The 12044-nt window shown below is 47.4% G+C and overlaps 1 protein-coding gene across 7 annotated transcripts in view; it reads right to left on the bottom strand.

Moving 5' to 3' along the window:
* Nucleotides 1-12044, bottom strand: part of GTF2I (general transcription factor IIi) — a 1662009-nt gene that overhangs the window by 1138460 nt on the left and 511505 nt on the right. The window lies entirely within an intron of this gene.

The following is a 12044-nucleotide window of genomic DNA, read 5'->3' as shown; positions in this document are numbered from 1 at the left end:
AACAAAAAAATATTTTTGGTACGTACAGAGGATGTAAATTCATACAAGTCTTAAATGACAGCTGGAATTTTGGAAAGGAGCCACACTCCGATAACAACCAGATCTGGTATAAAAGGTAACGATTAGTCTGACAACAGATTCATACCTTGAAACAATTCTTCAATAGGAGGAGCCTGGGTATCTATTCACTGTAGAGCTTTGTTCTCATTGGCAAATAAAAAGCCTAGCTCCACCAATGTATGGGAAATCCAAAAGCTCCACACTGTCCTCCGTGTGCCCCAAAAGTACAGTTTTCAAGTTACATTTGAAGGGCCATCCCAGGACCACTATCAGTGTGTGTTGAATGCTTGTCATAAGCATTCCTGAATCACACAGCATTCCCATGTCACATACAGGAAGAATGAAACTGCTTCTTAGTATCTTAAACAGGCCCAATTTGCCACACTATATCAAGAGTAAGGTACAGTCTATGTAGGTAATTAAAGATATTAAAAGTGAACAGGGAAGCCATCTTAATGTATGTACTGGGCACTGATCAAAACGAGTTTTCCAGCTACATAATGGCTTCAACAAAACATATGGTATTTGTTATCAAAGAACTCATATTAACCCCTTCTTTGGCTTGCGTGGAGCCCCCAATGTTTTCTTAGGATGTATGACGTTACATCTCATTTCGTTGTAACACATGCCTATACCACGCAAACATTACAACGCGAATGCCATTACAATGCAAACCAATACCACGCATGTTATTTCAAGGAATATGCCTTTACCATGATATCCTTTACAAAGAATTACATTGTAAAAGCATGTATGTTAAAAGCATATGCGTAGAAAAGGTTTTCCAGACCCCTGCCCTAAACACTAATTCCGGTCCCAGGCGCACCCTAACCCCGTCCCCCAACCTTTCAAAAACAAACAACAAAAAAAAAATGCCATTTCCCTGCCTAATACCCTAAAAACCTACCCCTGCGCGACCACCCCTTCCTCTGCTATAAACCCTAAAACACTACCCCTGCTCGACCCCTCCACCCCCTAGCCCCACCATAAACCCTAAAGCACTACCCTTGCGCTCCCCTCCCCGGCCCCCAGCCCTTACACTATCCCTTCGCTCCCCCACCTTCCAAGCCCTTCTTTAACCCAAACCTCTAAAATAGTAGCTCCCTGCCCCAGGCCTAGCCTTTTTTCTCTCCTCGTGCAGGCAACTCATCTCAGGGGCATTTCACGTTGTTGTGAGGAAGCAGAAGAGTCTCTCCATTTCCTCTAGCGATGTGGATTGCGTACCAATGCAGCTGTTTCCACGCAGATGCCCTTACTAATACACATATGCCTTTACCATACATACATTTACAACGAAATTTGTTGTAAAAGCATGCGTGGTAAAAGCCTATGCGTAGTACAGAAATGCCTAGCAAAGGTTAATCATTGTAATGGAGCATCCGTTGTAATGGCATGCTTGGAAACAGCTGCTTTGTAATGGCCGTTTCCTGTTTTCTTACGCAGAATCCCAAGCAAAGCTTTAATTTAGCTAAAAAACAATCACGTTTTCCTCACATTTCTGTGTGGGAAAGTTGTGGGATCACCTGGCTGGCACAAATTTCCTACTACCCAGGGTTCCCCCCAGGTGTCCTGATAAAAATGGTTGAAAAGAAACAATTGATGGACGGAATGCTGGACAATGCAAACATTCACCGCCAGTCACAAGGATTTCGGTTAAATCAATCATTCTTTTGCTCACCACACCACCCCAGTTTGGACCCACCCATATGCAAAACAGTCTTGACCCTGTTCCTTGTGGGAACAGCCCAGCCCGAACTGCCAAGCCAGATCCTCCCTGGACGGAAACAAGCATCCTGGGGCCAGTTTCAGGGCATCACACTTCATCAGAAAGGCTAGCTTGAATCCAGTGGTGTAGTGAGCACGGGACCCACGTCTGGGCATACCCTTCCCACTTAGCGCAACATATGCAAAAGAAACAATTGATGATGGAATGCTGGACAATGCAAACATTCAACCCCAGTGTGAAAACCTCTCTTTATTGTATGGCAGGCTACGCTGCAGGAGGCCCAGACATACAAAGACAAAGGGGATGCTGCTTCATTTAATTCAAGAATTTAGCATTTCAGGAGGCAGTGCGAAATAAATGCGTTGAATTGGATTATTTTGTTTAAAGACTTAGCAAATGCCTTTTTATCAATCCTCTTTTTCGTTCATTATCTCATTTGAGAGCTCTATCAAATACGTAATTTCAGGTTGCCTATGGAGCAGGCCTGGCTTTAGGGTTGTGCTGTGTGTTCAGCAGTTTTCAGGCAACAATAAAATATCAAGACAACTCTGGTGAATGTTCCTGCTGGAGAGAGATGGATTTTTGTGTAGTGGCAGTTTTGACTTATCAGAAAGTAGCGTACAGGGTTAATATGCCTGCTGCAAAAAACGTGTACCATTCAAATCACAGAATTGTATATGTGGATTTTTCAAGTGGTTACTGCTTTTGTCACAGAGATCCTTTTGTTACTTGCAATTCATAAATTATAATCCTAATTTAGCACAGGGACCTTGAATTATCAATGAGCTGCTTGCAAACTGCATAGTATAGGTTAGAGGTTTATGCTTTTTTCCCAGGCTTTCAATATCCTAATGTTGCAAAAAAGGGTTTCTTTGGGTAGAAATAGAGTCTTAGTAGTAATACTAACCCCCAACCGCATGGGCCAATCCCAACCAGTGGGGTATGTTTTAAATCCTGAGTTTGTGCTTCTCCGGACCAAACAGTCTTAAAATATACTGCCTACAAGTATCGATAACATGCGATTCCTATATGCTTTAATACTCACTGCCTTATGTAACATTTCCTATAGACTGATTTACACACATTATTTATTGACTTTGTATAATGTATGTGTGCTGTGTAATGTGCTCTGACCTCCTACACTGGTGTGAGTGGTACTATACAACAAATTAATGGTGAGAGAGAGACGGGCACTTGAAAGATGAAGTACATTGTTGCAGGGTGGTAATGAGGGAATCCATGGAGAAGGAGGTTGTGAGAAGTTGGCCTGGTATATGCTGCTCACTAATTCTAGTGATCACCTTGTACCATGCCAAACAACCCTTATGGTGGTGGTTGAAGTCAACCTTGATAGACGAGCTATCCTAGTGGTAGCGTGGACAGTGCAGTCTGCAGGCTAAACTCTTGAGGGCATGTGAAGCCAGCTGTTTTACCATATGTAACCTCCTTGAATACCAAATGAAAGGACACCACACAGATATATATTCAAAATATATATGTATTTATTTACTTAAAAGTATCCCCTATACTCTTTATGAGCACAGAAGCACATTCGTTAAAACAAGGCAGTGTTTAAATATACAATAGTTGCACAATTATGGATGGGCCAGGTGGCCAGCTAAACCATATACTAAAATAGTGGTATAAGAACCACGAAGAGAAAGGAAGGAAGGCCTAGGGCCTTGGGAATCGTTGGGACGACAAGGAGCTAACTGTAGTTAGTGACCAGGAGGCCCACAGGATGCGTATGCAGTGTGAAAAGTTACACGCGTGCACCTATTGATTTCAATGGGTGCGTAAAAGTCACAAAGTTAAAGAAAAAGGAGTCTTCCGGATGGACCAGAACCTAACAACTTGAAACCTAGACACTAGAGATGTTTCTCTACCCAGGAGCACCGGAGTGCCAGCGTTACCTCACCCACAGGAAGCGGGTGCATAGGGGTCAAAGTGCGTCGGGTTTCGTCGTGCAGGTCTATGGAGCCTGAGGATGAAGATGCTGCAGGCGGCCAAGCAGGAAGAGTTCGGGTGGATCCAAGGGTGGATCTGAAGAGTAGACGACCTGTAAGCAGAGGGGACAGTGTTCAAAGTCACTAGCCAGTGACCGGCGTGGACCCAGGAAGGAACCAGGCGATGTCGGGTGCCAACAGGTGAAGAAGGGAAGCTTGTCTCCGCAGCCACGTGGAAGTGAAGGGATCGACGACGACCAGGAGTCACTCACGAGCTGTCCCACGAAGGCTCTAGCTGATGGCGGTGTCGGCTTCTTGATCGGAGCAAGCATGCCTTGGCTAATGCAAGCCACGCAGGAATCGATGAAAGCTTGGTGCTCTAACCAGCAAGGTCAGAGGAGCTGCTCCTTTTCACAGGAGCAAGGGCCAGTCTGGAGCAACCAGACCAGCGGTGTTCTTCGTAGATCTCGTCGCCAAGATGGCCACTAGCCAACGGGCCAGTAACCGGGATGACGCGTCGAGTGGCAAAAAGCAAAAGGGCCCCACGCAGATCTCGTGGATGCTGGAGGGCTGGTCTTTGGTGCAAATGCCGCTCGGTGTTTGGGCTTCTCAGGGCCCAAAGCACAGCGTTGAGGATGCCTCAGGTGCTGCGCAGTCAGCTTGTCGTGGACGTTCCAAGATGGCCGGTCCCACGTCTCTCGGTGCCTCCACGGGTCTCTTCTTTGCAGGGACTGTGGATCTGGCTCAGAGATGTCTGGGAGTCTGGGTCTTGTCGGGCTCTGGGCTCGGTCTCCGGCGGGAGGCGGCGGCAAAGCAGTCGTTGAGTTGCTGGATGGTGCCTGTATTCACAGGGTGGTCACTCCTTGGCCACAAGGGAGATTCTCTTCAGCCTTCTGTACAGCAGAACGTCGAAGTCCAGTAGTTCTTATTTAAGTCGAGTTTCAGGATGATCTGAAGTCTTGGGACACAGCTCCTACTCTTATTCCAAATCTAGGGGCCGGATTACCTGCTAGGTCCCTCCTCTGGGTGGGACCAGGAAGGGGGGTGGTTACACCCCCTTTCCTTTGTCCAGTGTCGCGCCAGGACTGGGGCTGGAGAGCCCCAGCTCCGGTTTGAACTGGCATATGCACAGGGACACCTTGTGTGCCCCAGGCATGTCTCAATCTATTCAGCCCTCCCTAACCCACTACACAAAATCCTGTCTGGGGTGGTGCAAGCACCTCCCCTGACAGGAAACCCTTTGTCCACACCTCCCAAGCTGGAAGGACTCCCAGGAGCAGGAGGGCAGACTTGTGTCTGTGGTGGCTGTAGGAAGGTGGATATCTGACTATGGTTACCCCCAACTTTTTGCCTAGTGTCTAGCTGGTTTTTCGACTTAGTTGGCCTGAGATCCTGCCATTCAGGGTCTCAGGCTGTCTGCTCTCTCTGTAAAATGGACTCCATGTACCCTAGGTACATACCCAATTGGTAAGGATCACCTTATTGGACCCTGTATAGTGTACCCTAGGTACCCAGGGCATAGGTGTACCCTAGGCCTCCCAGGGGCTGCAGCATGTATTATGCCACCCCTGGTCTGGCCTTCCAATCAGACACAACTGGCTGATCACTCAGCTGGGGCAAGGTCGTGTAATCACCCCTTGCTTAGATATAGTATGCCTATATCTGCCCTTATATATAGACACATGTGTACCTATCAGTCACTCCTATAGCAGGCCTTAACAATCCTGGAGGCAGAGTGCTTGGTAACATGTGAGATGGTGCTCTAGCATGAGCTGAGCCTGTCTGCAGCTTTCGGAACCATGTCCTTATAGCTGTTCTATGATATAGCCTACCATATACTCTTAAAGTGCCTTATAATCTTAAACGGTTATGGTAACTATGGTTTGGCTGTATCAAAACAGGTCGTGTAAGGTGTCTAACACTTTGGAATACTACCCCCACACCATTTCTGGCGGTGAGGATATTATTCCTCCCTTCTAGAGGGAGAGACATGTTAAAATCCTACTTTGCTGTTTATCTCTAACCAAAGCCTCAGCATCACAAAATGGATGCTGCTGCCACAGACACAAGTCTGACCTCCTGCTGCTGGGAGTGATCCCAGCCAGGGAGGCCTGGACAATAGGTTTCCTGCTTGGGGAGGTGCTAGCACCTCCCCAGACAGCCTTTAGTGTATTGGGGCAGGGTGGGCTGAAAGGAATGAGACATGCCTGGGGCACACAAGGTGTTCCTTGCATAGTCCAGTTAAAACCGGCGCTGGGGCACTCCAGCCCCAGCTCTGGCGCGAAACTGGACAAAGGGAAGTGGGTGTAACCACCCCCTCCCAGGTCCCACCCATAAGGCGTGACCTAGCAGGTATCCCAGCCCCCCAGATTAGTATAAGAGTGGGAGTTGGGCCTCAAGACTTTAGATTATCCTGAACCTGCAAAACTGAACAGAAACTCTGGACCTTCGACATTCGACGAAAGAAGAAGACTGAAGAATCTCCCTTGTAGCCAAGGAGTGGCTACCCTGTGCAAACAGGCACCATCAAGAGACTACCCTTTGCTTTGCGACCGTTCTACGAGGAACCGACTGCAGAGCCCGACCAGAGCCTTGACTTCCAGACTTCTCCGACCCTCATCCACATCTGCAGCAGAGCTGAGATCCGTGGAGGCGACGAGCGACGTGGGACCGGCTACCTGGGAAAAGTGGCTAGTAACTTACAGCGCAGCTTCTGAGGTACCCTCGAAGTTGTGCACCGGGGATTGAGAAGCCCCAACCCCAAGCACCATCTGCACCGAAGATCAGCCCCCCACACTCCACGAGTCCTGCGTGGGGCCCTTCAGCATTTTCCTGCTTGCCGCGTCTGTCCGGTTGCTTGCCCGCTGGCTAGTGGCCTTTGTGACGACGCTCCCTGAAATCTTCTGCGCTGGTTTGGCTCCTCCAGACTGGCTCCCGCTTCTCTGCAAAGAAGCACCCCAGACCTTCCTGGTCTGCACCAGAAGCAAGTCCTTTGTTCTTCGTGGGTTCCGCTTGCCAAGGCTTGGTGAGTCCTAGTCCAACTTCGACGCCGCCGACAGCAAGAGCCTTCGTGGGACAGCTCGCCTCCTGGTCCTGGTCGTCCGACGCTTCCTGGTCCTCCTGGCTGCAGCGACAAGCTTCACCTTCACCTGCAACTCTTCACGACATCGCCTGGTTCCTTCCTGGTTCCACGTGGTCACTGGCTAGTGACCTTGACTCTGTCCCTTCTGCTTGCAGGTTTCTTCTCTTCTTGATCCCAGCCTTGGGATCCACCGGACACTCTCCCCTGACTGCCTGTCAGCATCTTTCTTCAGGCATCCATAGGAGTCGACGACGAAAACGACGCATCTTCACCCCTATGCACCCGCAGCCTGTGGGCTAGGTAACTTGGGTACTCCGGTGCTCATCAGGATAGTGACTATCCTAGTGTCTAGTTTTCAAGTCTCAACTTCCTAGCTACTCCGGAAGTGTCCTAAATCTATCTATTTCTAAACTGTAATATTGCTATTGACTTTTACGCATTACGCGTGAGTGTTTCCACTCTGCACACGAATCCCGTGGGCCTCCCACTTCCTAACTAACGCTAGTGTAGTGTAGCCCCAGCGATTCCCTAGGCCTAGGCATAATCTATTTCCGTGACAGTGGTTCTTATACCACTTACTTAGTATATGGTTTGCGTGGCCCCTAGGGCCTAACTGTATTACTTACCTGTGTGACTTACTGTATGCATTAATAAGACTGTGTTGTACTTACCTCTAATCTCATAAAGAGTGCTGAGGGTTTGCTTAGAATAAATACACTTTATTTTATATATATATATGTTGTGGTGTCCTTTCATTTGGTATTCAAGGGATTATATATGGTATCACAGCTGGCTTCACATGCCATTCAGAGTTTAGCCTAAGACTGCTCTTGTCCATGCTACCACTAGGATAGCTGGTCTATAAGGTTGACTTTACAACCAATCACCATAAGGGTATTTGGACTGATATAAGGTGTACACTATAACTAGTGACATCATACATCAGGCCAACTTCTCACAGTGGCAGCATCCATTTTGTGATGCTGAGGCTCTGTCTAACTTTACCCGGGTTTCAGGTTGGGTACATGTCATGTCCCTCTAGAAGGGTGGAATGCTACCCCCGTCGCCAGAACTGGCAAGGGGGTAGTATTCCAAATCGTATGACACCTTACTCGACATGTTTTGATAAAGCCAAACCAAAGTTAGCATTTGACCGCGAGGTACATAATGCACTTAAGAGTATATGGTATGGCAATACCATGAAACAGCTAAAGGACGTTGTTCCGAAAGCTGCAGACAGGCTCAGCTCATGCCAGAGCACCATCTCACATGAAACCAAGCACTCTGCCTCCAGGATTGTTAAGGCTTGCCATAGGAGTGACTGATAGGTTACCATGTGTCCATATATGTTAGATATAGATATACTATATCTAAGTAAGGGGTGATTACACCAACTTACCCCAGCTGAGTGATCAGCCAGTTGTGTCAAATAGTGAGGCCAGGCCAGGGGTGGCATAATACATGCTGCAGACCCTGGTAGGCCTTGGATACACCTATGCCCTGGGGTACACTGTTACAGGGTCCAATAAGGTGAACCAGTTCCAATTGGTAATGCACCTAGTGTGCATTGGCATTAATTTAGGGAGAGAGCAGCAGGGCTGTGGGTCTGATTAGCAGGCCCACAGCCACACTGAGTCATAAAACCAGTGTAACAAAAGCAAAAATTTGGGGTGACCATAGGATAGCAGACCCTACTCTCCTACACAACCCCCCCCCCCCCAAACGCAGGACATTAGACTAACCTTGACCAGTTGTGTCTTCATGTTCTAAGTGGAAGTACCGGGAGAGACCATCTGCATTACCATGGTCAGTCCCTGGGCGGTGCTCCACTGTAAAGTCTATCCCCTGTAGGGAAATGGACCACCTGAGTAGTTTGGGGTTTTCACCCTTCATCTGATTTAGCCATAAGAGGGGCTTATGGTCGGTCTGAATCTTGAAGTGAGTTCCAAACAAGTATGGTCTCAACTTCTTCAGGGCCCACACCACAGCAAAGGCCTCCCTCTCAATAGCTGACCAACGTTTCTCTCTAGGGGTCAGCCTTCTGCTAATAAAAGCAATGGGCTGGCCTTGACCATCTACATTAAGTTGTGAAAGCACAGCTCTCACCCCCAACTCAGAAGCATCTGTTTGGACAATAAACTCTTTGGAGTAGTCAGGACTCTTCAGGATAGGTGCAGAGCACATGGCCTTCTTCAGGTCATCAAATGCCTTTTGACAGCTTACTGTCCACTGAACCTTTATGAAAATGATACAAACGGTTCTGTCGGGTAAAGAATATTACTTCTAGCAAAAAACCCTTCAATGGTTTGTATGTACGAAGATTAATCAGGACTAACACACATAAAGACCATAAATAGTATTCAAAACAGCTTTATGAATTGCATCATTCATGAATAGCTACTTACAATGGCTGTCAAGCAATAATCGTGAAACATACTTGTGATAAAGTGACATATAGTGCTCAGTGCTGTGGTGAAAAGTGCGTTATATATACAGTGTGACTTATGGAGGTATTGATAATTTACAAAGGCCAGAAAAGCAAATATTTGAAACAGTCTGCAGACGGATTGAATAAGTCTTTGTGCAGAGTCTTTACAACTGATCCTTGAAAGAATGTTGACGTTTCAACCCAGGGTAGCGTTACTAGCTAGTCAATACGGGTCTTCATCAGGACAGGGAGTGACAGCCAAAAAGGAGCCCAACGTAGCTCCTGGGGCGGGGTAGACAGATGAACAAGCAGGAGCAATTGTCTCCTGTAAGGCGTAGCTATGAGTCCGGTAATAGGATATATTCTCTCTCCAGATATGTTCAAAAGGAAGAATTCATGGAGTTGGGTAACCTCTATGTCGTATTGTCAAAGTGATCCCCCTGAAGAATCTGTCGACAGATTCTTCAGGAGACAGGACGCTTGCCTGCGCTCGTTCAGACATGAAGCAATTTCCCTTCCGGGCCGACAATTAAGGACCTCAGTGTGATTCGTTCGTTCTGAGGACATTAGACTTTTGCTGCCCATGCCCCCTTGCCGCCTTGGAAGAGTTTCATTCCCTTGTGCGGAACCTCAGGGGGATCACTTTGACAATACGACATAGAGGTTACCCAACTCCATGAATTCTTCCTTTTGAACATATCTGGAGAGAGAATATATCCTATTACCGGACTCATAGCTACGCCTTACAGGAGACAATTGCTCCTGCTTGTTCATCTGTCTACCCCGCCCCAGGAGCTACGTTGGGCTCCTTTTTGGCTGTCACTCCCTGTCCTGATGAAGACCCGTATTGACTAGCTAGTAACGCTACCCTGGGTTGAAACGTCGACATTCTTTCAAGGATCAGTTGTAAAGACTCTGCACAAAGACTTATTCAATCCGTCTGCAGACTGTTTCAAATATTTGCTTTTCTGGCCTTTGTAAATTATCAATACCTCCATAAGTCACACTGTATATATTACGCACTTTTCACCACAGCACTGAGCACTATATGTCACTTTATCACAAGTATGTTTCACGATTATTGCTGGACAGCCATTGTAAGTAGCTATTCATGAATGATGCAATTCATAAAGCTGTTTTGAATACTATTTATGGTCTTTATGTGTGTTAGTCCTGATTAATTTTCGTACATACAAACCATTGAAGGGTTTTTTGCTAGAAGTAATATTCTTTACCCGACAGAACCGTTTGTATCATTTTGATAAACTGCCCAGGTTCTGAGGGATACTGGGTCACCCCATTGTGATAATAATACACTGAACCTTTATGGGCATCTTCTTGGATGTCAGATCATTCAGAGGAGTCACAATGGACCCATAGTTCTTAACAAACTTCCTGTAGTACCCAGTCAGGCCCAAGAAAGCTCTGACCTGAGTCTGGGTAGTTGGAGGGGACCAGTCCTTGATGGTCTGGATCTTACTCTCCAGTGGTTGAACCTAGCCTCCACCTACAAGGTGGCCCAAGTATACAACTTTACTCTGCTCTATCTGGCACTTAGTGGCCTTGATAGTGAGGCCTGCCTTTTGCAGGGCCTCTAGTACTTTTGTCAGGTGGATCAGGTGATCCTCCCAGGTGGAGCTAAAGACAGCAATATCATCTAGATATGCTGCACAGAAGTCATCCAACCCAGTAAGGACTTGGTTCACCAACCTTTGAAAAGTGGCAGGTGCATTCTTCAGACCAAAGGGCACCACCACAAACTGGTAATGACCTCCTGGGGTTGAGAATGCTGTTTTGGCCTTAGACTCCTCAGCTAACCTGATTTGCCAATAGCCAGCTGTCAAATCAAATGTGCTCAAAACTTGGCAGAAGCCAGTCTATCTATGAGCTCATCTGCCCTTGGAATTGGGTGTGCATCTGTCCTGGTGACAGCATTGAGTCCTCTGTAATCCACACAGAACCTCATCTCTCTTTCCATCTTGTGTGTGAGGTTTGGGGACCAGAACCACTGGGCTAGCCCAGGGGCTCTCTGAAGGCTCAATGACACCTAACTCCAGCATTTTCTGCACCTCAGTCTTTATAAATCTTGCTTTTCACAGGAAGACTGTCACCAGTGTCCACCACATGGGTACACCAGTTAGTCTGACTGGGTGTCAAGGAGAACATATGTCTATATGACTGCAAAACTTGTCTGCAGTCATTTTGCTGATGTTCAGTGAGGCTGCCACCTAAGGCCACACCATCAACTGAGCCATCTTCAGGGTTCTGAGACAACAGGTCTGGGAGAGGGTCACTCTCTTCCTCCTGCCCCTCATCTGTAGCCATGAGCAAGCCCATGTCTGCCCTGTCAACATATGCCTTGAGTCTGTTGACATGGAGCACCCTGTGGGGGCTCCTGGGAGTTCCTAGGTCCACCAAGTAGGTAACCTCTCCCTTCTTTTCAACAATTGTATGGGGTCCAGACCATTTGTCTTGGAGTGCTGCTGGGGCCACTGGCTCCAACACCCATACCTTCTGTCCTGGCTGGTACTCAGTCAAAACAGCCTTTTGGTCATGCCAAGCTTTCTGCAATTCTTGGCTTGCCTCCAGGTTTTTGGATGCCTTCTCCATGTACTCAGCCATCCGGGAACGGTGACCAAGTACATAGTCCACTATGTCTTGCTTATGCTTTTTGAGAGGTAACTCCCATCCTTCCCTCACCAGACATAGGGGTCCTCTTACAGGGTGCCCAAATAACAATTCAAAGGGGCTGTAGCCAACTCCTTTTCGTGGGACCTCTCTGTAAGCAAACAGAAGGCAGGG

Source organism: Triturus cristatus, chromosome 3_2, assembly GCF_964204655.1.
Source record: "Triturus cristatus chromosome 3_2, aTriCri1.1, whole genome shotgun sequence".
Classification (NCBI taxonomy): Eukaryota; Metazoa; Chordata; class Amphibia; order Caudata; family Salamandridae; genus Triturus; species Triturus cristatus.
This window is presented reverse-complemented; position numbering and strand designations above follow the sequence as displayed.